Source organism: Notamacropus eugenii, chromosome 1 (assembly GCF_028372415.1).
Source record: "Notamacropus eugenii isolate mMacEug1 chromosome 1, mMacEug1.pri_v2, whole genome shotgun sequence".
NCBI classification, from domain to species: Eukaryota; Metazoa; Chordata; class Mammalia; order Diprotodontia; family Macropodidae; genus Notamacropus; species Notamacropus eugenii.
Window position 1 is genome coordinate 168,985,005 of NC_092872.1, and position 26,160 is coordinate 169,011,164.

Below are 26,160 nucleotides of genomic sequence, written 5' to 3' on the forward strand. Positions count from 1 at the left end.
AAGCTCCCCTAACTAGGCCTCCTATTCCCTAGAGTTTGGAAAGTGGGAAAAGTCTGAGGAGTTTTATTCTCTGCAGGGTGGCAGCAGATAGAGGAGGAGGAGAGGTAGAGAAGGACTAAGTATAGAAAAAACTAGCAAAATATAATTTGCCCTCTCTTGCCACCTATTCCCGGAGGCCTGTTTTACTAGTTCTTAGCCTCCTCTGTAATCAGAGAGCCTGAACCGGAGTGCACGGGAGTCAGGACACCAGTCCCATTCTCGGACAGCATAGGAACGGGGAACACTGGGGCCCTAGCCACTGTCCCAGAACAAGACCTGGGAGGGCTTCCAGGGACCTGGGGACTGAGGGAAGGGAGACACCAAGGGAACCCCGCACTAGGAAGAAGGTTTGGCTCCAGAAGTCGAGGAGAACCTCTCGGCCATAGAGGTAAACCCTGCCCCGCCCGATCAGCCTCAGGGAGCTTTCCCCCTTGCCCCAACGGCCCCCCTCCCGCCTGCAGGGCCCTGGGCTCCGGCTCCAGATCCTGAGCCCGCCAGGCCTCATCTCCCTGGAAGAAAGAGACAGAAACTCCGGCGGGAGAGGGGTTGGGGGTGGGGGCGGGTAGCACAAAGGGGTATTTATTCAAATTTGTTTAGAGTTTCGTGGATTTGCATGAAAAATGTGTGAGAAAAGCCAGCTCCAGTGACCTCATCTGCACCTGCCATTAACGTTCAATTAGCGGCTGAATAGCGTCGAGCCCGGCGCAGACGCGACGTGCGGAGAATCTGGCCCCGAGCGGGCCTCGGCAGAAGCCCGAGCACCCGGAGGGGCGGTCGGTCTGCGCACTGCCCTTCTGGCCCCTCCCCCATGCCCCCGCCCCGAAACTTCCCAATCTCCCCAACAGGCCCAACCTTTCATCCTAGTTACCAACCCCAGCAGTCCCCTCCCCATCTAATTGCCAAAGCTTTCAACCCAATTCTTAACCCTCTTCAAAGCACACCACACACACACACACACACACGCACACACACACACGCACACACACGCACGCACACACACCATCACAGAGATGGCATAGTGCCCTCCAGAAACCCCGTGCTCTATGTCTGGAGGCTCCGGGAAAAGGTGAGGGGAAGGAGATGGAAAGTAAAAGGGAAACACTGAACTCCTGATAGTGGACAAGAAAGGACCCCAATGAACCCAAGTGCGGCTTTGAGATCCTCAACATCCACTGGGAAGGGGAGGGACAACCTTTGTCCAACCTTGAATCAATTGGAGAGAGATTTGGGACCCACCGCTCCTAGCCCTAGTCCTTAGACTGAGCTCAGGAGCCAGTTCTCCCCTCGCCGCCTCCCGGACAAAATGTCAAGTACAAGTTCAAGTTCAGGGCCGTGCCCCGGGGGGCGCAACTCTTTCCCGTCACCGCCTTTTGTTCTTCCTCTGACAATCGTTCTTTATTCCTCCTTCGGGGCTGGGCCCGGCTTCTAGCTGCCGCCGGCAAACTCTCTCTGCCCCACTGGGGCCAGCCGTGAGACCTTCTTGCAGTCTGGGCTCCTTCTCAGTCGCAGGGGGAACTAAGTCTTTAGGGGACTAGGAGTGGCTATCAGAAGCCATGGGAGAGTTTTACTCTCTTTCCCTTTTCCTCTTTCCAGTTCAATTTGGGGCAAACTTTCTGTTCAATCTTCGAGTTCCTTCCAACAAGCTTGGTCGCTTGAGTTCGTTCTCAGGTAAGTTCAGAATTCTAGTTTATAAAATTCCTACTCACCTCTTTTCCCTCCTCGCCACATGGGGATCTGGGATTTCTTCCTTGGAGGGAATGTTGTGGTGGCGTGTGTGTGTTGGGAAGAGGATTCTTTAAAAAGGGGATATGTCTTCTACTCTCCCAGAGGTGGATGGCTGCCACCTCCCTTTGGGGCTTACAGGTACGACTGAATCTTGGAGGAGACTCATCTGATAAAACCACGCCAGGGAGGAGGGACAAGGAAAGGTCAGGCAATCGAAGCCCTAATCCAGATGTCTAGAGACTCGGGATAACGGAGGTGGGGGTGGAGGAGGGACACTTCTCCATGTTTTCACCTATTCTTTCTCTTCCCTTACAACCCTTTTCTTTTCATTCACTGTCTCTCTTCCTCTCACCAGTTTCCCACTCCAGGTTACTTCCTAGGAAACTTTCTTGGGGGTCACAGACCTTGAGGCAGCCCTAAGGAACTGCAGCCATATAGGGTTGGGGTTAACTGATTGAAGGCCTACTCAATCTGAACCTGAAGCCTGTTGGTGGAGGGGGAGTGAGCTGAAGTCTCTTAACAATTTGGTGCCCTTTTATCCACAGCCCAATGTGGGGGGTGGGGAGGGAGGGAGAATCATTTAACCTAACAAGCCAGGGCCAAGGTGGCAGTATGATTGGTGTGGTGGAGTGATTAGTAACCTAGCTTGGATCAACACTCTAGGGAGGATATGGTATTATTTACAGGAAAATATCATTATATTCAGAGTCAGTTCTGAGAAGAGTCAGGTAGAGGATCATTTGCCTACAATAGGAGAACTTGGCACAAGGGCAGCCCAAAGTTCAAGAATCAAACGACTAAGGTCCCTTTTACCTTCCTGGGACTCAGTTTCCTCATCTGGAAAATGAGGGCATTTTTTCTAGCTGCTGTTGGAAGTCCTTTCCAGTTTTTATAGTCTCCATCAGTCTTCTTCTTGTCCCTGCCTGTCCCCTAGACATTTAAGAATCATAATAAATTGTGGGATTAGGTTATAGAATCTTAGTCTACCTACCCCTCTCTCCTCCCAATCAACCTGAGTCTTTGGAGAATAAAACCCCTTGGAGAAGTAGGATTTATTTAATCTAGGCTTCAGAAGATTTCCAAGTACATTCCTCAGCTTAAATCATTTATCACTAGGGATCATTTAGAGCTGAGGATGTGCCCTACCTGACTAGGAGCAAAGATAACTGAATACTTCTCCTGGGCAGAATAGCGCCTAAGGCTCTAAGATTTTATATCATGCTGTGATTTAGTTTTGGAGGGTCATTGCTGAGCACTGAACTTAGAGTCAGCAAACCTGGGTCTTAATCCTACTTTTGTCACTAACCAGTTGTATGACTTTGGGGGTTTTACAGTCTTTCTTGGTCTCTATTTTCTTCTCTGTACAATAAGGTTAAATCTTTGTTTATCTTCTAGCTCTAATCTTGTATGATTCTAGCTCCATCTCCTTCTCTGTCTCCACCAACATTTAATACTCCAAAGACCAGAATCTTTTGGTGTAAATAACCAAAAAGTGCAATATATTAGAAATCAATACACTCCGCAAGCTCTCTCCTGTCATTCCTCAGGGTTAAATGAAGCTTATCCAACTAGGCAAAAAAAAAAAAATAAGAATTGAAATCTACTTAGGTTTTTCTCATCAAGAATACCCTTAGCGTAGGAGTCCTTTAGTGTACATTGTCTGCTCCAAGGTCTGAAATGGGATGGAAGACATCAAAATATGGTGAGAAAATACTTTATCCTTTTAATAGAGATCCAGACTGTTTTAGAGACAGAAATTTAAAGTTGGAATTAACCTCAGAGGTCATCTAGTGTAATCCCCTTATTTTACAGATGAGGAAAGTGATGCCAAGAGAAGTGAAGTGACTTGACCAGAATCATACAGCTAGCACATGAAAGAGTCAAGATTTGAACCCAGGTCCTCTGGCTCCAAATCCAGGGTTCTTGGCATTATACCATATAGTTTCCCTTTATTTTGGTCTATAAGGTTGGATATCAAATCTTTGACCTTTTTTTCCTTGGTGAGCACCAAGACAAGGTTTGGAAAAGAACCTGAGGGTGATAGAAAAGGGAGGTTTGTCAGACTTGACTTGCTTGTATTAAAGCCTCTGGATGTCATTTGATTCTCTCCTCTCTGGGTTCATAGAATTTCTTTCTCTAGTTAGGGACACAGCTGGACCTTATTAGTGTAACCTAGGATTGTTAGCTGAAGGGGACATTAGTTTTTAGATGCTTGAACTTCTGGCTCCCCTTGTGTTTGTTCTCACATTGTGGCAAATGGCCCTGGATCTGACTCTTCTCAGAATTCTGACTCTGAATAAATAATTTTTTCCTGTCATGCCCATCCTAAATCTTCACTGATTCTGATTAAGTTGAGTCAATTTACTAAATATTTATCCAGTCCTGATCCTGTGCACAGTACTATTGGGAATCATGGAAGATTGGGGAATGGATGGTATTTGTTCTCAAGGAATTTCCAGTGGAGTTGGGAAGACAAGAATTGAAATAGTTCACAAATATGAAGATAGCCCATAATTTAGGCACAATCAAATATAAATGTTTTACTTAGTAGGGATGCAGAGAAAAGACATCATTGTGGGTACAGTAGTTAGGGAAGACTTTATGGATGGAGTAGGGTATGACATGAACCTTGTAGGAAGGGTAGGATTTCAGCTGGTGGTAAGGAAAGGACCACTTACAGACAGCCAGAGCAGCATAAGCAGGAGCAATAATAAAGCCACATTTATATTGGACTCTAGGGTTATAAAGTGCTTTCCTCATAAGGAGGTAGTACAACTTTTAATATCCCCCTTGTACAGATGACCTATGGTAACACAATTAGTAAGTGTTGGAACACAAATTCAGGTCTTTCTGACACCAGACCTGATGTATTTCCCACTTCTCCATCTTTCCTCCAGAATTGCACATAGTAAAAGTGTTGTAGGTGATTTACTTTAAGGAGATAGACTTTCATTGGGCTGAGGGGTATTGGTAGGTAGGGAAAGGGCAGGGAAAAGGAAAGGAACAATCTTTTATTAAACACCTACTGTGTGCTAGGCACTGTTCTAAGCACTTTACAAATATCTCATTTGATACTCAGTGACCCTGTGAGGTGGATGCTATCATTATCTCCATTGTACAGCTGAGGAAACTGAGGCACAGAGAGGTTGGGTGACTTGTAGGAATGTAGTTTGGACAGATAAGGTGGGACCAACTGTAGGAAACCATGCTGAGGAAATTGGGTTTGATAGACAATAGAATCATAGAATTGTTTGAGTTAAAAGGGACCTTAGTTCAACAGCCTTAATAGAGAGTCATTTCTATGTTTCTGAATAAAGATTTTGAGCTTAGGAGATCAGAAAAATGAGTTCCATTGATACAAATGGGACACACCCAGGAGTGCTGGTGAAGATTAGGGAAGACTAATTAGAAGATGTGGGAGGGATGGATGTCTATTCAATTCTACCATGACCTTGAAAATTTTGGTCAGTCCAATGCACAGTTGGCTTCAGGCTCATTATACTCATCCAGAATAGCTGGATTTGAGCCAAACTAAGGAGGCCTGCCTTATCTACTTCAGACTGGGTTTGTTTGGACCCTGATGACTATTGGCACTTTCTCCCCTCTCCAAATCTGAATCCCTAGGACTACCAGAATTAGATTGTCCTCTGCCTATGAAGAGATGAAAGACAAGGCATGGAGGAAAGAGTCATAAACACTGTTATATCAATCTACAAATATTTACTGAGTTCCTACTACTTTGTGCTCAGCACTGTGCTTGATGCTATAGGGATTACAAAGCGAAGCATTAGTCACGTTTTCTGCTCTCTCCAATAATAATAGGCCATGACTTTTCTTATATGTAAAATGAGGAGATGTCTCTGATTTTTCAAGGAAGTATTCAGAACTCCTAGAATATTACTGTGTAAGTCAAGGGTATTATGGAATCTCAGGATTTAGCACTTGAAAAGGGCCTTAAAGATCACTCAGTTCAATCTGCTCATTTTAAAAATGGTGGTACAGGCACTATTGTCCCCCATATGTAGATGAGAGAACTGAGGCTCAGAGAGGCTAGTGACTTGAACATAAGACTGGAATTCAGGTTCCCTGATGTACAGTGCAGTGCTCTTTCCACCATACCTCACTGCTTTATTGTCATAACTAGGCAGTTTGAGTTCCTATTGAGAGGCAGTGTAGCTTAATGGAAAGAAAGCTGATTTTTGATCCAGGAGGACCTGAGTTCAAATTATGCTGCTCACATATACATACCACATATGTAACCCTGAGCATTTAATCTCTCTGTACCCTAGCCAATCTCCTCAGATTATAGGTTGCAATGAAGATGCCACTAGGTATTGATGGGATTAGTTTCCCCACCTGGAAATTCCCTAAACCAGTGAACTCAGAAGTTTACTCCTTATCCAGCTAAGTGGAGTAGTGGATAGATCTCTGAGCCTGAATTCAAATATGGCTTCAGACATATACTAGCTATGTGATGCTGGGCAAGTGACAATCTCAGCCTCAGTTCCTCAACTTTAAAATGAGAATGATAATAGCTCTTACCTCTCAGGTTTGTTGTAAGGGTTAAAATGAGATCATATTTGTAAAGCACATGGCACATAGTAGACTCTTAACAAATACTTATTTCCTTCCTTCTTATTCCTATCTATGGTTATTGTCATACCCTCCATAGTATGCTGACAGATAATATTACTTCTGTTGATCTCATCTTTATGGAATCAGTCATCAACTTTTGATAAATTACATAATAATAATTATGGGTGACATTTAACCCTATGAGATTTACAAATCATTTTATGTACATTATTTCATCTGAATCTTACAACAATGCTGTGAAACAAGTGCTACAGAAATTATCTCCATTTTAGAGATTAGGAAACTGAAGCTCAGAGAGATTACATGAATTGTCCATAGTCACACACCTGGGGCAGCTAGGTGGTGAAATGGATAGAGCACTGGGACTGAAGTCAGCCAGACTCAAAAAATCAAGATCAGATCTGACCTCAGACATTTCCAGTTGTGTTACCCTGGGCAAGTCGCTTAACCCTGTTTACCTCAATTTCCTCATCTGTAAAATGAGCTGGAAAAGGAAATGGCAAACCACTCCAGTATCTTTGCCAAGAAAACCCCCAAAAGGGGTCACGAAGAGTCAGACATGACTGAAAACGAAATTTCACACACTTGAAGTGTAAGAGGCACAGCATTCCTGTCTTCAGTTCCTCCCCCCTTCCCACTACATCACATTACTTCTTGATGGCTAAATGATTATGAAATCACAAAAATGAAGACAAATTTCAGTCGGATGGGATGAAAATATGATCTGGCTACCACCTTCTGTAACTAAGTATAAATATAATGTGGAGTAGCAACTCACTCATCTGGAACTAAGTAATCCAGAATACAGCTGGGAACTAAGAAGCAAAGGAGACTGAACAGCCACATAGTCATCACAAGGTCTATGCATTAAAGCTCATGAACCTTAATCGTAGAGGAGCTCCTCAAGCCCTCATTCATAGCCTATTTATTTGTAGTTTACAAATAGTTTCAATTGGCCTGGTTATCTGATCTCTAAACTTCCAGTAGACTAGAAACATTTAATCAGAATGGGGGAGGATAGGGGTTACTAGAGGATGAACTAACAGCTGACAATGGGAATGGGGCGGGGGGGGGGGGGGGGGGCGGGAACTGTACAGAGCAGAGATAAGAACTAAAGAGGACCAGCAATCTGGGGCTATTTAATGTTATAGTAAATAGACCGATGCATTTAAATAGCCCCTGAAGACATTCCTATTTCACAGCATAATAAAATAATTGATGTTCGTAGTGATGACCCTAAGTCATCAAGCAAAGGATAAGTTAAATTCAGTATCCTCTGTTTAAAAAGACAGGGAGATATGCAGTACATTTTAGGAAGATTAAAATCCAAAATAGCTAAATTAAAAATAAAAGTGATGGTGTTTCAAGTAGGGGTAAATTCTCAGCAATTCAGAAACTCAATGAATCAGAATGACATTCCCTGAGGTTATGGAGAGCCAGAGTTCTATTGTAATTGCTTCAAACCTGTGACCCCTTCTCCAAAGGAACTAGATAGCAGAGAAGTAAGAATATTAATCAACATTGAAAACATGGTCCACTAGTACAAGTGCAGTGTTTCTTCACATGGTTGAGAACAAAAACTCCCACCCCTAATTAGCTCATATTTACATAATGCTTTTAATTTTGCAGAGTATTCTCTTATAACCCTGTGAGCTAAGTAGTAAAAGTGTACTATTCCTATTTTACAGATGAGGAAATAAAGGCTCAGGTGACGTGCCAAACATCATTTTGTTAGGGTTAGTGGCTGTTATTATCAGTCATGATTTGAATTCAGGTTTTTTGACTCCAAGTTCAGAGTTCTTACCACTCTACTACATTGCCTCTCTTGTAACAGGCAGGTCATCACTTTGATAAGATCTTCGGAAAGTATAACTAGTGAAAGCAATAATAGTGGGGTCATTGAGATGGGGAGTTTGGGGTTAAGGCTGGGTCAGTTCTCTTCTCTCCAAAGCTCTTCAGATGGGATCCAAAGCTGGGTGACATCACTGTCACTAAGAGTCTCAGTTTTCTCACTCATTAAATGGGAAGGAAACTTACAATTAAACTCAGGTTTTGAAGATCTCATCTTTCCATTTTCAATAAAAGCATGCATTAAGCAGATATGGAGATAGTAGGTGATGGGCTTTAGGCAAGGGTGTGATCTGTGTGGGCAAGGATTGGCATTAAGCAAAGAATTATCTGAATGGTGTAAATGCAAAAAAGATCCATTGGAGACTCTGAAATGAAAAATGATTAAGAATGTGGTTGTTGTAGATGGTCTGGATGACGTAGGGCTTTTTTTGATCCAGACCTGTGATTTCTTGGTAGTGGGGAATTTCCAGAAAGAAAAGCTCCCCCACCTCATCCCTGCTTAGATCAATCAGCGATGCAATTAACTGTCTTAAAGAGATGGCGAGGGAGACCGGAGACATTAAGAGGTTAAATAACTTTTGAAGGGTACTCAGCATGTTTCCAAAGTAGGATTTGAATCCATACCTTCTTGACTCTGCGGCTGATTCTCTGTACATGGCTCTCTACCTCATACAGCCTCTCTAGTCATAATTATAATCTGTAGTCATAGAGTTACCTGAGGCTCAGAGAAGTTACATAAACTTGCTCATTGTCATAAAGCTAGTGTCAGAGGCAGAATTTGAAATGAGCTCTTCCAGCACTAGCCACAATGCCACATTACTTCTCTATCTGGTATTATGGTGTCATCACTCAAAAAAAAAAAAAAAAGACATCCTTTTTAAGCCTAGTCTATGAAAACCCCTCAGGAAGGCACATTTCCGCCTCCTTCAGTAATTACCCAAGGAAGGAAATGAGGACAATTATTCTAATGATCACTGGATCACTGTTATTAATAACAATGACAATGTCACCGATACTTTGTATTTTCAAAATATATCAAACAAGAACAGTCCTACCATGATCATCGAGTGCTTTAACCATGTTGATGTGGTGGCATGTTGGTGGGCTCTGTAGTAGGATAACATCTCCAGACTGTAAATAGATCAATTAGAAGCACATTTCAAAGTCCAGAGAGTCCCAGAGACCCATCCTTTGGGCCTCTGAGAGAAAGAACTGGTTACTGAACCCAGAGTCCATCAGGTAACTCTTCTGGGGATTCATTATAAACACAGTGCATTAGCTTTAATATATAGTCTGTGACATCTATTTTGGTTGCATGGAGCCTTTTTTTTAATTGCTTTCTGGTTCTCAGCTATGTTCTGGATTACTGAGTTCCAGAAACATCAGAAGTTACCACAAACTATATTTGTTCTTAGCTTTGGAAGGTGTCTGGGTATCATTCCCATTTCATTCAACTGATGTTTATCTCCATTTTTATGATTTTCTACTCATTTAGACACCAAGAGGCAAGCTGGCAGAATAGAGGGAGTCAGCAGAGACCTGCCTCTGACATTTAGTTGCTGTGTGACCCAGAAAGAGAACTGAGGCATATGCTGATAGGTGATCAGAATTATATCATTCAGAGAAATTGGAGGTCCACTTTCCCTCATCTCTCAAATATGATAATCATCTATTGATTGGGATCAAGACAATTAGGTGTGAAGAGAGAGAAACAGAACAGCTTCTTGGGACCCAAGAGAGAAGAAAAAGATGATTCAAGGGGAGATTTAGTCTCAAATGGACCTAACAACCTAATTTATAGGATGGGCAATACCACTTCCTTTGTTGTGTCTGCATGCTATAGAGTACCTTAAATGTCCTCAGCTGATCTCATTCCATTTCCTGAGCCATACCATATATCAGCCGTATTGCTCAGGGCACCAACCATAAAGAAGGAATGATGAAGGGAAGTTTCTCCCCTCTCCAGGGGAGTGGCATGTGGAGAAAATGGGAAAGAAAATAGCAAAATTCACTAGTGAAAATGAAGAAGAATAGGTGAAGCTAGATAATGCCAGGATCCCAGTAACAAGTCATTTCACAGTATCAAAGTCAGGAGTTTCTTTTTGTTTCAGTGGTTAACCTCATTCCTCAAACAGTGCTAGCAGCCACCAAGAGTTTCATTCCCTCTGTCTTCCTTCTATAATGCTTCCTTGGGAACTTTCTTCAAGAAAGTAATGAGTATTCCCATTGAACTTGAGACCTAAAACTCCAGTGTTGTGTGTTCATATTCAGCCTCTTCTGCTCCTTTCATTTATTGTTCTGGGGAAGTCATGTATTCTCTCACAAATAGAAGGTAGCCAGGAAAGGGAGTAAGAGAGAGGCTTTCCACATCTAATATATCTGGCACACTCAGTCCCTGAATTTAAGGTTCAGGGTAAGAGGATACGTAGACATTGATGGAAATGATCACTAGGGAATGTGGTGACATCTATAAGAAATTATCCCTCCTCCCCTCCCCACCTGAGGGTCACAGAATCTGTCCCACTCATGGACCTGTGAGATATTTCCCCACAACCAGCTCCTACCTAAGGTACTGCCTTCAGTAGTACTGTAGATTTTCATCACCTTTTCAGGGAAGCAGTCTCAGGTTCTTTCTATCTCTGGATACAATTCCCTCCTTGACAAGATATTTCTCCTCTTAAAGAAACTGGATTTTTCCACCCTTGAGAAGAAACTGTTCCTTCAAAAACAGAAAAATATGGTGTTATTTTTTCAGCTCTTGGCTGGGCCAGGGGCAGGAACAGGAAGGGACAGGAGTTAATTGACTTCTTTTCAGAGAACATCAATGTTTCTCAATGTCTGATCTGTACAAAACCAGTAACTATCTAGTAAGCTCCCATGATCTTCTTGAGGGGTGTAATGTAATGAAGAGGGTGAGGGGAGGTTTGATGGGAGAGATTTTAATTCTAGTTCAATCTTTGTACAAACTCTCTGGATCTGGGAGATTTCATTTCTTAAATCATGAAGCCAAAACATTAGAAAAATTTATCAGGGGCAGTCCAGAATATGCTGAACCCCCAATTTAAGGCATCTCCTGCTAAACAGCAGGCTCAGACTCTACTCCAGGGACCCACAATTTACACCCTATTAAGCTACTGGTTAGAGGCCACACAAAGGTCAGGTCAAGAGCTGATGAGTTTATAGGTCCCAGTCAGGGTTAAACATTAGGTCCTCTTTCAGTGAGGTTTCTCTTCTCCTCAAATCTAATCGAGATATATTTGCCTTGCAGTTCTAGCATTGGCAACTGCCAAACATGCTTCTCCCTTTATACCCGTCACCATCTTGATCCGCTACCCTTTTGTCTTTTTTTTTTTTACTTTTTTTTTTGGGGGGGGGGGGTGTCATTTTCCTCTTAAGCTTATGTTTCCCAAAGTACTCTTGGACTTTTTATTGTTAACTTCCTTGCTTCTTCTGGGTCACTAAAACTTACCTGTCCTGTATCAGGGCAGTTTAGGGGTATGATCTCTGTGCCTTCCAGGTTGACACCTGAGAAAACCATTCATGTTGTGTCGAGATAGTGGAAGGCTTCCGCTGCCCTCCTACCTCCACCAGCTAACGTAGTTCATGTTTACGGACAATACCCCCTTCACCCTTTTGTAATTTAAACCATTAGCAACTTTAATATCCTGGATTTTGAGCGAGGTGGGAGAGGATGGTGGCACCTAAGTGTGATTTATTTGGGGCAGGTAGAGAGGCTTTGCATCATGTGACACTCAAAGTAGACTGCTGCTTCGGATACCTCGAAAGTTGCCTCTGGGGGAAAGTGAAAGAAAGTTGTCAGCTGAAGCCTTCCCCTGATAGTCCTGTAAGGTTTGCTTGTGGAAAAGGAACTTCCACCTCTCTGAGCACCCCAGCCTTTTTCTATCCAGAGCCTTAATTAAGTTTGGATCCTGGACGAGGCAGGCTAGGGATATGGACCGGGATTCTCTGCGCTTTCTCGCTCCACTCCTCGAGTGGCGTGCAATCTCTTTTTCACGAGCAGTCATCTTGTGGCATGGTCTAACGCTGGGTGCTTCGAGGCAGACTCAAAGTTAAGCGCTCGTACGGCACAATTCTGCCTCCGGGAGGTGCAGGATCAGGCTCGCAGTTCCAGCGGAAGAAGTCCGAGCGCCCGCCCTTGTAGCAGCCACCAGCCTTTCCCTCACTCCCTAACATCCCTTTAACATTTACTCAAGATCAACATGCAAATGAGGCTATTTGCATGACATTAGCATCCTGAAGGCTCAGGCTCGGCGTGGGGACCTACTTGGCCCCGGGGTATCCCTGCTGCCAAGGAAAACGCAAAAGGGTCTTTGCCTAGCGCTCAATGGATCTTTCTTACTTCTCTGTAGTTTTTATTTTTACGAAGAGTCTCTGACTCAGAGTCCCATCCTAAAAAGATAATATTTACAAGACAATAAAAACAGCTATTATAATAACTGATATTTGTGTAGTCCTGAAAGTTTGCTACATAGGACCAAGTAAAAGAAGGAGCAAACCACGCTATTTTCGCCAGTCCGCCACTTCTAGACTGATCACTGGCGCTCCAGACAGGGACTTCTTGACTCTGAGCCTATGGGACTGAGAGCAGGCGCTTCCAAAAGCCACTGCTTAGGGTCAGCAGTGGCTTCGGAACAGGGAGCTGACCGGGCTAATGGCTGTCAGTCCCTGTACACTACTGGTCCCACTCGGTCTACCTCGGCTTGCTGGCTACTGCCCACAGCGTCCTCTTTCGCTCCTACAGTAAACCTCCCTTACTCTCAACCTAAAGGGCGCTCATCTTTAGAGTGTTCTTTAAATCCGGGTATTTCAGATTTGCTCCAAGTTTGATATGTTATTTTCCTAATTTATTTCATCTCAGTAGTTGCAGATAAAATCAATGACGGACATTCATTTTTGTCATCCGCTCTATTGAGCATCAGTCTTGTCTGATATATGAAAAAGGTCTTGTTCAATAGACATTGGTGTGGATGGAAGAAACATTTCCATTGTCCTCCTTCACTAAACTTCTTTCTCTCTTCTCCCTTGTACTCATCTTTTTAAAAAATCTATTCCAAAGAATTCGTCCTCCTATAGAGAAACAGACTTGTCTTGGACTCCTAGGCACAACACTTTGTGGACCGAACCGAGACATAACGGAATATATGGTTCAAAGGGATTAAGAACAGGGAAATCTGTGGAGGTTGGAGTGGGTGGCCAACCAATCAGCCCGGGAGATTAAGGGAATGGAATACTGTGCGTGACATGGTTCCATCGGATAATTTTTCTAGGCCTGGGAAATTCTTGGTAGGGGACTAAGGTCAGAGAACCTCTGATCTCAGGAAAAGCCAGGCCTGAAGAGATAGAACCTAGTATGTCCACATAACATTCCAAACAGTAAAATGTGTGAACAAAGCACCATAATACGGTTATATTGTGTATGCCTAGAACCCTCAGTATCCGAAGGGGGACACAGAAACCAAATTAATTCATTGATCGTCTCACCTATACAACTGAACTAGACTGACAGTTATAGTCCACAAGTTAATACACACTGAAAAAACAATGCAAGATCTTAAAACCAAGAATACAGCATTCACCAGGTAATACCCAATTTCAGCAAAATAACACTCCTTCGCGAGCACATGGTAGGCGAGAGAGGCTGCAACCAGGGGCCCAGACTAATAGTTTTTAGTCATACTTTAATACTGAGATCCCGTCGAACTTGGGGCCATTAGACCCTTTGCTTCCCTATACCTCCGGCTTCCCCAAGCACCTAGAAGTCATTCTGGGAGGCAGAAAACAATTTTCTTGTTCTAAAGGTCGATTTGCCAGATGGGCCAAAGGAGGTGCCATCAGCAGCCAAGAGACCTCTTAGTCTCTTTCTTCTTGTTTTCGATTTTATTTATTTCTTTAGTCAATTATTTAGTTATGAGTGTTTGTCCAAGTGCCTGAATCTGAGCTCAAGGGAAGTCCCCCTTTTCTGGTTAAATGGAAGTAGACTAGGAGTGGGTAGGTGCGGGGGAGGGGGGGAGTTCTTAGTAATTAACAGCGAGGTTTTCGTGACCTGGGCCTCTCGGTTAAGTAGGTTTGGACCCTAGCGAAGAACAAAGGGCCGAGGTATCTAAGCGCCTGGAGCTCCCCCCCCCCCACTCCCTCCCTTCCCTCTCTTTCACACCCCCTCTCCGCGCAGCCTCAGGCTTTGTGCTCTCTAGCTAGCTGCACCTGCCGAGGTTTAAGTACCTTGGCGAGGCGGAGCGGGCCGGCTATTTTAAACGGCATCTCCAAAGTACCTGCTCATGAATAAACACCAGCCCCATTTATCAGGTACTTAGCACTCATTGTGCGGGGGAAATTGGTCCTTTTCTGAAAGTCTCTTTTCCTCAACCCATCTGCACAATTCTGGTTGGAGAATCTCCCTAACTAGAGTAGTCGCCTCCCTCCCCCCCTCCCCTACATATACACACACTGCTTCAGGGGTAAGATAAACTGGCTTTTCTTCGGGTAAGTGTGTGATTGAGCTGCGACAATAGAAGAAGAATAGAAGGGCGCCGGGTCAATAGTTATCGTTTATTTATCAGACAGGACTTAGAAAAACAGAGTAGGTTCAGGAAATCGAAGTGTCCGTTTCATCTTTATCTGAACATTCCCTCTCCTTCTCCCACCCCCTCCGATTCAGAGGAATATAGAATCAAGGACGTGTATAGAAATACATAAACAGACGCACTGGCGCTGTGATTTAGCCCAAGAGGGTCCCGCCACAGATTAGCTAGGGAGATTCCCCAACCAAGAGCTTTTTAGAAATGGCGATCCACTTCTCCCTGGTGAACTCCATCCTTCTCTTGTCCTACCAGCCCAAATGGCCCTCACTGTTTGCCTTTTCCTTATCTCCACCAACATCGGATTCTCACTCATCCTCATTGACATTTCGAGGCGGGAAACCCTAGATCTCGGACTCCTATTAGTCAACTTACTGTTCCCATCTAAAGCTCCTCTGACTTTACCTAGATCACTGCAGGATTCAAGGATCAGGTAAAAATCAATTAACAAGAGTCTCTGGGACAAGCCCTGTGGTGGTGGAGGGAAGTTTGGGTTATCTCTGACACCTGGTTGTCCGAATCCCATTTTCCAAGTTAGTGCAATTAATGCGGACGGAATGCAAGCAGAGGATTTATGCAAGGCACACGGGGAAAAAAAGCAGCCCGGTTGTGGATATAAATACATAGTGATAAACATATATAAATATGTAAATATTCACGAGGGCACATATGTACATATATAAATGCACAGGCATAGAGAGATCTCTAAACATACTCCTATTTTCCTCCCACCACGTACACCATGTGGGCGATATAGATATAGATATATGAATACATTTCATCGGGACTTTCTTGCTACATGTGTCTAATTCAATAATGAATACAATCGATTTTGTAGAACTATTGGCATTCAAACATATGCAGATGTGTAAATGGAAACCATACTATGAATGTTTGAATTTCTGAAATCAGACATTTTAAAATGTGTTATCCCTTGCTTTCTCCAATCTCTTTATTTCAAAAAAGAAACCTATGAGCAGCTCCTGAGAGATAGCTGAACATATCTCCGCTTCACTTCCTCTCCCCCCTCCAAAAAAACAGCCAGGCTTGGTCATCCAGTTTTCTCTTGTCTCGATGGAACCTACAGAGATAGATAGCACAGGGGCTTAGAGGGCTTGTGAATTTCTAAAAAAAAAAATGTTTTGGGGATCTCGTTATTGAGGGGGTTTATTCTGTTCCCCCCCCCCCAAACTGTGTTTTCTCCTGGGGTCCAGAAGCCTGAGCAGCAACCTGGCCGCGCAAATTCGCAGTTTCAAAACGACTTCGCAGGATGCCTCTAGGCCACTACATTCGGCCGCAATTCCGCTCTGCCTAGGGGAAGGGAGGGGCGAGAACTGGTGGGTTTGTTTGTTTAAAATGAAGGGCCAAGGGCAGTGAAGGGCCACCGTGGTGAGTTCGAGGAAGACAAAGCAATAAGAATTGCCCCTCTGGTAGTAACGGCTTGTGGTATAGGAGAATTCCGAGGTCTTCCGATGCTTCACTGGAGAACTCTCTTTGTGACATTGGTAGAGAAAATGTAGAATGCGTGCATGAGGGAAACCCATTAAATCTGGGTCCGAGGGGAGTGCTTGGGTACTAGGGCTTCCAGATCCTGACTCACAAACTGATATTCGTGAGCATTTACTCAGACCGCCGCCCAACTCTTAAGTGTCTATGTATACAAAAATTTTGATTTAAAACCCAAAAATCAGACTCTGTGTCCTCGTAACTAGCTTAAAATATAGCCCCCCCTTTTTCTTGTAGGAATAGACCAGAAAAATGATTAATTTCCTCTTTTAGAACAAAGAGATGTGAGGAAGCAGAAATTAGGAATGTTCGTGTGGGACTTTTGCTTTCTGTCAGTCAGGGAAGGATGGATACGTCGCTGACCTACGAGAATAAAGGCGAATTCATTTGTTTTTACATGGGTTAAAGAAATAGCTATTGAAATTTAACGTGTCCACAACTTTGATAACATCAAGTTTCACTGGAATGCATTTTATTTCCTGAGCCCTATGACTTTTCTAGTTCTTGAATCCTTTTACCCCTCCTCATATTCCCTTTTTTCTAGGCAGCAAAAATTCTAGCCTTCATCACTCGAAACTTCCTTTGAGGGAACAATAGGGAGAAGAAACTCCGACCCAGCAGCCCTGGGCAGCTGAGTGGGTAACGATTTGAACGGGGAAAAAATTCCCTGCTGATCACCCTTTGGGAGGCAAATTCGCCCCTTTGGCTTTCTTGGCTGGACCATTCCGTCCCTCCAAATCAGCATTTTATGGCTGAGAATCACCACACTCAGGTTGTTTTATATTTCTGGAGAAAGTACTGAAATTCATTTTTTTCTCTCTGGAATAACTGTCATTAAGTTTATACACACGCCTTATGTATATAGAGTCACTTATTTGGGAATGTATGTAACACGTCTTTCCTTGGCTGCTTAGCTCTGTGTGTGTGTGTGTGTGTGTGTATCTGTACTCTCTCACATGCACGCTTCAGATTTCACATTCTGTGGGTGTTGTGTCCGCCCCCCCAGCCCCCCACGAAACTGTCCTAGCCTTCACATCACGATTTTCCTGCATCTTAGCCAACACCTCGTGCCTATTTTTAGTGGCGACTGCTCCTGCTGCAGGCTGTTCCCTTTTCCTGTCTCTGGCTCTAGGCCCCTCCCGAAGGAAAGCCCTGGGGACCCTGCAAATAAGGGCCCAGCACCCTTCTAGGACAATGTGCCCACTTGGGCATTCTTTGCTTTGTTGCTCCCTTCACTCCCCAGGCCCCACACTTTCACACAGTCCTGAGGCTTGACTGCCAGTTTTACCAGCAAAGCTCAGGGGCAAGAAAATATTCCAACTTCAGGAGTACAGTAAAACGGGCTTCAGTGTGAGGAACCTGATTTTACAGAGAAGCTATTTACTCTTTGCTTTTTCTCTACCAACATTTCCTCACCCATTTTTGTCCCAGTAATGATTTTCCCTACACAAATGATTAGTTCAAATAATAATGACATAATATTGAACATTCATATAGTGCTCTAAAGTTATCAAAGCTCTTTGCATACACTATTACATTTGACCTTCCCAATGACCTTAAACCATGTCCACACCCCAAATGATTCCACAATCTTCAGTGGAGTCCTCAGGACTTGGCTCTGGCCCTGTTAGGGCTAGGTATTGTCAGGGGGATTGTCTGGGTCAGGTGGACGGTTCACAACTAGCAGCCAGTAAAGGCCTAGCCCTACTGGCACGGTTAGTGCAAGAGCCTGAGCGACAAAGATAAGTGAATGTGTTATTCACCCTCTCCCAATATCATCAGTCACAAAAAGGAGAAAGTGAGTGCTGCCCTTCACCCTGTAGGTGCAGGTGAAGGTCCTAGTGACAAGGGAGAGAGAAGAGTGGACCTGAGCCAGTCCCTAAAAGTCCCTGGAGGTTCAGGAGATGTCAGTTCCATAAAAATCTATCCTGATGAAAATGCTAAATTCAATGCCACTAATGATTATCGGTTTGGAAACACCTGTTGGGAAAGAAGTGTTGAGGGGTGATGAGTCAATATTGCTACCATTTTATTTACTCTAAAGCCACGTTTGTTGGGAAGGTCTGTCCTCCAGTCAGAGATACGACAAGAATCATAAAATGTCAGAACTGAAAAGGAGGGTCCTTGGAGAGTATCTAGCCTAACCCCCTCCCCATTTTATGGGTGAGAACTGAAGAACTTGTCCAAAGTTGACAAAAAAAAAAAAAAGCTAACTATTTTCTTCCTTTCCTTTCCTTTCTCTACTGCTTTGCCTGTTGCGCTAGAGAGTAATCTCACTAAAACTCATTTTTATCAGTTACTATAGTGTAGACTCCCACCCCAGTTGAGGTGTATTTTTCTATGTTGAATCTCCACAAGAACTATAAAGTATTGTGAGATACTATATATATATATATATATATATATATACATATATATATATATATATATATATATATATATATATATAGAGTGAGGAGGGAAGAAAGGTAGAGGCACTGGGTTATAAGACAGTGGATCTCAGAGAGAGGCCTGGATTTCTATAACCCAAAACGCCATCAGCCCTTTCACCCAACTCATATTTCCCAGGTGTAAGTTGAATCTTGTGCCTTTTTTTAAGGTGAGGAAACTGAAGCACCTAGTCAAACATGTTACCTGTGGTTAGACAGTGACAGACCCTGGAACTAAGACTAAGGAATCCTCTCTTCCAGTTCCCGCTCTCCCGAGGGTCACTGTTTATTTCCCAATTTTAGCTTTGCCTTTCTGGATCAGGGTTGAAATTCTATCACTTTTTGAGGGGGAGTATAGTGGGGCTCATCTGGAGATAGGCCACAAGGAAAAGAACTTTGCTTTATACACAGTTGCAGAAGCAGGAAGAGTAATGTCTGTCAATACTCTGAAATAGTTTGGGATACTTCTTTGCCAAACAGTCTCTGCTCTTCTTACCACCCTTGGGATTTTTGAAAAATCATTTTGCTCTTCATTCCTCAAAAGGGTCTCTATTTTCTTTACATTCTTCCTGGGCTGGGACTTAGGGAAATAGGAGTATGGGGAAAGGGCTCCCTCCTTCTTCCCCATGGAAGGAGAACAAGGGGATGCTATAGCCAAGGAACCTGGGCGACAAAGGCCAGTTCATAGGCCAGTTGCTCACTGCCTCCACCCTGCATCAATTTTCACATTTACAGTATAGGATAAAAAAGCTACATCCTGACTTGGGAAAAAATTGGAGAGATGGAAGAAACTGTACCAAAATGGGATAGGGTCTGGATCTGTGATATATTGATATAAGGAACTCCTTGGTGAGTTCCTCTACCAGAGCAAGTCCACAGCTTCTTGGGGATTTGTGATTTTAGAGTTACCAAAAGTTACCAGCAAGTTAAATAGCTTGCCCTGGGTAACATGGTGAGTTACATGTCAGAAGCCAGGCTTCTTGACTTTGAGACTGGCTCTCTAAAATGACACCTATAGTCTTAAGAAAAGAGTAGTAAAATGGATGGCAGATTATGGAAATAAAATTGAGGGCCATAAGCTGAGGCTCAGCTTGCTTTCTTCTCAATTTGAAGTAATGCAAAAACAGTAACACTCTCACCTAGACCTGGAACCAGGGGTAGGCAACATAAACATTCTTCCAGTGACAACAGAGGTTAAGTCACATGAAAAAGTGTAGCTAGTATAGATGCCAGGAAATTATCTTCTCCATGGTACATGGCTATTTACTTTGTGAATCACATCACAGGCATTAAACTGAAGGCTAGAGGTTTCCTGTGGACAATAACACAGGAAACAAATTTCAAATGCAGCGAGTGCAATTTTCCAGTCTTGCTTAGGGAACATAACCACCTTGTTCAGGCTTCTCTGTACACCCTTTCTTCCTGACACCAAGGATGGAGAGCTAGTCTCCTCAAAAGTAGTAAACTGGAAGGACACCAGTTTTCTATGTTCTCTCTTTTGTTCTTAGGATCATCCCTCACTTGCTCTCTTACAGTTCTATGCCTCTGGATGTTTTTTATTCTCAGTATCCTGACTCTGAAGGTCAAGAACAAGTCCTAGATGTATCAGGCCCCCAGTAGGTGTGTGAGTCTGAGCTTGAGATTTGGAGGATAGGGGAGGAAGATGAGAGGATTGAGTTGAGTCCTCTGTCTCTCTAAGTCATAGCTTTTTCTCCCAGCAGAGGGTGGCCTTGTCTTTGGTGAAGTGGGTGTTTTCTCCGTTTATATGCTGGTTTGTTGGCCTTTGTTGTTCAAATCCACTGCTGTGTGGGAGAGGTTTCATTTGCCCCCACTACTGGCGTAATTGTATAGACATGGTGTCGGTGCTGCAGAGAGGGGCGGGGGTGACAGCCTGAAATATTTGTCAACTGTGCTTGGTTTGCAGAGAAATCGATTGTAAACCGAGTAGCCCAAAGACGATGGAGAGGCTAATTATACAGACACAAGAATCTGAGCCAGAGAACTAACTAGACCTTGCCCAGGCATCCTGGACTGGGGAGGGGAGGGGCTTGTGCATTTGTGTGCGGTATTGGAGCACGTGTGTTGTGTGTGCGCATTCACTTATGTCTGTATTTTGTGTGTGTGCACTGAGAGTATCAGTAACTAGTGTTTGGGTGGGGTTCATTTGTCCATAATTATATGTACATTGTATCGTGGGTGAAGTGCTGAAGATATAGTTTTTTGTGCATGTGCCATATTGGGCGGTGGCATATCTATGCATTTGTATGTATAGTGATCAAGGCAGCCATGGGAAACCTGGGTTCTAGTTCTGAGTGGCTGGCTGTGTGATTCTAGGCAAATAAATCTCTGAACCTTAGTTTCCTCACCTGTAAAATGAGGAAGGGGATGTAGATTAGATGGTTCCTAAGGACCCTCTCAGACCTAACATTCCAGGACCTTATGTCCCTAGTGGTGTGTGTTTCTGTACACACACAAAACAGCTAGCTCAGGAGCCCTGTGTACACTTATTGCATCACAGCTCACTTGAAAAGCCTAAGATCTCTTTAGGGTCTGCTTCACCCCTACAACTCATCTCTCTTAGAGAAGGCAAGAGAGAGGGAAATGGAGGCCCCCTACTAGCCTCTAGCCAGCCCCATTCTCCCAGCCTCCTAGACTCAAGTCTCCCCGCCCAACCCCCGTCCTATTCTCCCAGCCAAGCTCTAACTGGCTGCAATTAGCCAGAGCTAACTCACCCTGCGACAGAGGAGTGAGGATTATGACAAATTCATTTCTATTTTCCAGCCCACTAAGCCTCGAGTTTGTGCTCAGTGTTAGCATGAGAATGGGACGGGGCTCTGTGAACCCCCCCGACCTGCTGACCCTTCTCCCCCGAAATGAATAGCAGGACCCTCAGTCTCCCCAGCCTCTCCAACCAACCCCAGTGAGGCCAGGATTCCTAATCAGGGTAATTTAATATATCTTAAGCCCCCGGCGGCTTTATTTTCTCTCCTTTTGGAGTTTGTTTTAGGCATTCACGGCTCTCACCCCGTCATTAGAGCGCCTTATTTGACTGATGTAAGGAGCTGCTATGAGACTAGCAGGCCCATTGTATCCCCCACATAAGCCGGGCTTCCCCGTAATTAGAGTGGTATTCCCAGCTATTGAGGCCTTTCATGCAGGGAGAACAAAAACTCCCAGGAGATGAATATTCCTCAACTATCAGCTCCCAGCCTAGAGCAAACATCTGGGAGTGAGAGGGACTTCTTGGCCAAAGCTGCCAGGGACTCATAAGAAATCATAATTCTGACTGGTCAAGCAATTGACAGGATGTAGATAAAGAGCCAGGCGCGTATCTATAAACACATACCTTCACAGAGTCACACAAAGTGAGAACCAGACTCTTTCCAAGTACACATACACATTCGGACACTCTCAACTTCACTGATACACCAGACCAAAGAGTGGCATACCTGGTCAAACAAACAATCCATTCAATCTGAATGCTTAAGTACCTACGTTGCACAAGGCTCTGTATTAGTCCCTGGGGATTCAAAAAATGAAAACCAACTCAGCTCCTGGTCTCAAGGAGCTTATAATCTAGCAAGTGAATAAAATGTAGGACCAAAGGATGGAAGATTTGGAGCTAGAAAGGATTTTATCAGTCAACCTTCTCATTATAAAGATGTTGAAACTGAGTCTCAGAGATGTAAAATATCTGCTTTAGGTCAAGTAGGGAGCCAGTGAGAGAACAGAGATTTGATCCCAGGTCCCATAACTTCAAGAGGCAGCTAGGTGGCCCACTGAATAGGACACTGGGCCTGGAGCCAGAAAGACCTGAGTTCAAATCCAGTCTAGAGACTTACTAGCTGTGTGATCCTGGGCAAATCATTTCACCTGTGTTTGCTTTAATCCACTGGAGAGGGAAATGGCAAACAACTCCAGTCTCTTTGCCAAGAAAACCCCTTGAATAGCACTGGAGTACTATGGTCCACAAGGTCAGGAAGAGTCAGATACAACAAATAAACTATTACTCCAAAACCAGCACTCTATCCAAACAATCCCTACCTTTCAAAAATAACATTTTTACAAAATAACTAAAACCCAAACTAGAAATTCAACCTTTAAAGTCAACATATATTTATTAAATCCTTGGCACTGGGAAGACAAAGACGAAAACAAAACACTCCCTATCATCAAAGAGCATCTATTCTACTTGTGGGGAGGGAGGAGAAAACACTATAACATGAGAAGGTAATTAAATAAATTTTTTTTTCAAAATAACACAAAGAAAATGATTAAGTGTTACAAGAGGACAAATAGTGCTCTGAGGGAATTAATTACTCAGAGTTAATCAGTTTTATATTCAGATAGGGGTACATAAATATGTGCTTTTGCCCTTCTCTGACATACATAGGGGTACAGACATGAACATTTCGACTCAAAGGTCAGATTTCTACTAGCAAAAATAAAAATGGAGAATTGAAGTAATTATTTCATTAAGATCAAAGCTTTGCCTGAGTTAGTGGGGTTCTTTGGTTTTCCTCTGGCCACAGGTGAGATGCAGGATTATACACATTTTGAATAATCTCTTACATAAGAACATTCCCAGAAACGTCCTGAAGATGCTTTTGGACACAGGTGGAGGCAGGTACACAAATATCATGGTTACCACATATAGGGGCAGCTGAATTAACACAACAACCCCTGCTCATGCTTCTGAATTAACATGCTACTACATGTTTACCATTTCATTCACAAAGCTGCAGACATATAGTCTCACACAAGAACCCATGCTACATCTGTGGTCTGTATCGAATCTAACACACACTCTAAACTCTGCAATGTTGAAGTAGATTGGCATCCTTGAAGCTCAGAAAGGTATAAGAAATATTACTGGCTCTAACTACCAACACCACAATCAGCAGAGTTGGATACACATCCACTTTCTTGGACCCAGAGAAAGAATGGCAAAGTGAGTGCAGGTTGAACTTTCCCCCAAAACAAGAGAGCTGCAGAAGAGGGAATAGTGGAAGAGATTATCTTGTGTATCTTGAGAAGGTAGAAGCAGAACCAATGGGTGGAAATACAGAGGACTGGGAATGAGACTAGGACTGGGATGACTAACAAGCTGTGCTACTTAAACAAATATTTGACCTCTGTAGAACTCAGTTTCTTCAGCTGTTAAATAAAGACAATCACACTTCCCCTAAAGAACTTGTAAGGCTGTTGTGATGATCATATGAAATAAAAAGAGATGAAAGATTTCTAAATGGAAATGTGCTAAATGTAAAAAAAATAACAATATAAGGAAGTATCTTTAACAGTTACTGCTTAAGGTCAAGTAGGGAGCCAGTTGCCTTGGAGGATAGTGAGCTCCCTGCCATTGAAAATATTCAAGCAGAGGCTGAATAACTATCTTTAAGTGTTTTTGTAAAGGTTTTCCTGCATAGGTTAGAGGGCTCCATTCAATTATTTCAATTTTCTTCCATTTCTAAGATTTTGTGATTTGATGACTGTTTTGTTGTTTGGTTGTTTCAGTTCTATCACTCTTCATGACCCCATTTGGGGTTTTCTTGGCAAAGATACTGGAGTGGTTTGCGATTTCCTTCTCCAGCTCATTCTACAGATAAAGAAACTAAGGCAAACAGGTTTAAGTGACTTTCCCCGGGTCACATAGCTAGTAAGGATGTGAGGCCAGATTTGAATTCATGAATATAAGCCTTCCTGACTCCAAGCCCTGCACTCTATCTACTGCACCACCTAGATGCTCTAATTTAATGACTAATGTATTCTTATGAAAGACTGAACTCCATTCTCACCTCCATCTCAGTCACAGTCCATTTTTAGAATCATGTGATTAAGTCTTGGCCTTCAGTGGGAAGAGGAAAAAGTCCCAGTCAACCACAGACTTATTTAGTTCAATCTTTTATTTTTTAGATGAGGAAAATGAGACATCACGAAATGAAGTGACTTCTTCACAAGTAGCAGAGATGGGAGTTGAAACCTAATCCTCTGAACACAATCCTACATCCTTTCCACTGAGCCACAAATACCCAGAAAAGTAAGAGGCAAGTAGCCAGAGAAAATAATAGCCCATGAACTCAGTGTGCTCCATTCATATTGACAAAATATCAAGAAATCTAGAAGAAAATCTATAGAACATTGGGTAGAAAACCTTGAAGGATTTACAAAACCACATAGGCAAGAGCCAAAGGGGATGAGAAGACATATTTGGGTTGCAATCTGCAGGGAGCACTCACATGGAAAAGATCACAGATCTATTGAAACATGGTAGCCTCTTTCATTGGCAAAATCTTCAGATGGGCAGGCACTGCAGTCACTTAGCTACCTCCATAGAGGATCAATGTCTCCAACAGTTCCTTTTTTTCATTTAGTAAAGCTGACAGAGCTCCTTTGTTGACAAGAGTCTATGGGACTTCAATGCATACTCTAGAGAAATTTCTTACACCTTCTAATTTTCCACTTTTTGTCCAATATTCTGTTCACTGGGAAAAGTTGTGGAGAACAAAGCCTTTTGGCCATCTTGTTTTCTCACCGATTGGTTCAAGGCCTTTTCTTTGAACAAGTTGAAATGAGGCAGTTGTTGTCCAGATTAGTCATTTTGTTTCTGGGAAGGGTGATAGGGGTTTGGGAATGAAAAGGAATCCCATTTTGTTTTTCTGAGGTTACCTGATCTGATTCTGTAATATTTAATATGTTGCCACCAGGGGGAGCAAGAGACACCTTAGTAATGTAGTTTGGGATGACTGGAGATCCAATGTAAAATACCCCATCTCAACTCCTAATCCCAAACATTATAAAACTAAGGGAAACATTAAAGTCCAGAATGGGCTCAGATAACAACTGCAAGTCTGACACCATCAAGTAGAAACAGTATCTTCTGTCCTGTAAGGTGTTCCCTTTCCTTTGTCACAAGATGCTCTGTGAGTTTCCTAGTTTGATTATACTTTCTGCAATATTGGGATGGTGGCATAATTGGGTACATTTAGAAAGGGAGTGACATATAAAATCGTTAAGAGGTCAGGAAAAATGGAGAAATATTAATTACTATTTACTTTTTATTGCATAATTCAGAGCCAAAAAGGAAATTTTAAGAAGACATCTTAAGCGTTGATCCATTCATGAAGGGAGACAAATATCAGCACACATTTCATAGTTATTTTAAAATTATAATTCATCTACCCTCCTTTCCTCTAACCTCATTATGTACTAGAGGTAACCGATGGATTCATGAAGGCACAGATTATAGTAGGCCTGGTCAAAGTAAAAGGTATTTGGCTGTGAGAGGTTCAAATACAAAAGACTGACCATCAGGTGGTAAGTCTTTTTCCACCCACAAAAACTCATAAAGATCTTATTTTAAGGCGTTGAGATGTTTTATTTTGTATTATTGACTTTTTGAGGTATCGATGTAATGA

At 43.1% G+C, this 26,160-nt stretch overlaps 2 long non-coding RNA genes across 3 annotated transcripts in view; one reads left to right on the forward strand and one right to left on the reverse strand.

Moving 5' to 3' along the window:
- The first annotated feature begins 297 nt into the window (after positions 1-297).
- LOC140524303 (uncharacterized) lies at positions 298-25,919 on the forward strand. 2 transcript variants are annotated; one of them, XR_011973655.1, is made up of 3 exons: positions 298-427; positions 1,633-1,707; positions 24,659-25,919. It is a non-coding gene; the product is annotated as an uncharacterized lncRNA (long non-coding RNA). The 2 variants fall into 2 exon arrangements; XR_011973651.1 differs by lacking the exon at positions 298-427 and adding an exon at positions 648-1,105.
- Positions 10,782-26,160, reverse strand: part of LOC140524295 (uncharacterized) — a 54,724-nt gene continuing 39,345 nt past the window's right edge. Inside the window, exon 3 of the long non-coding RNA XR_011973648.1 lies at positions 10,782-10,930. This is a non-coding gene — a long non-coding RNA (uncharacterized lncRNA). The remainder of the gene's footprint in view (positions 10,931-26,160) is intronic.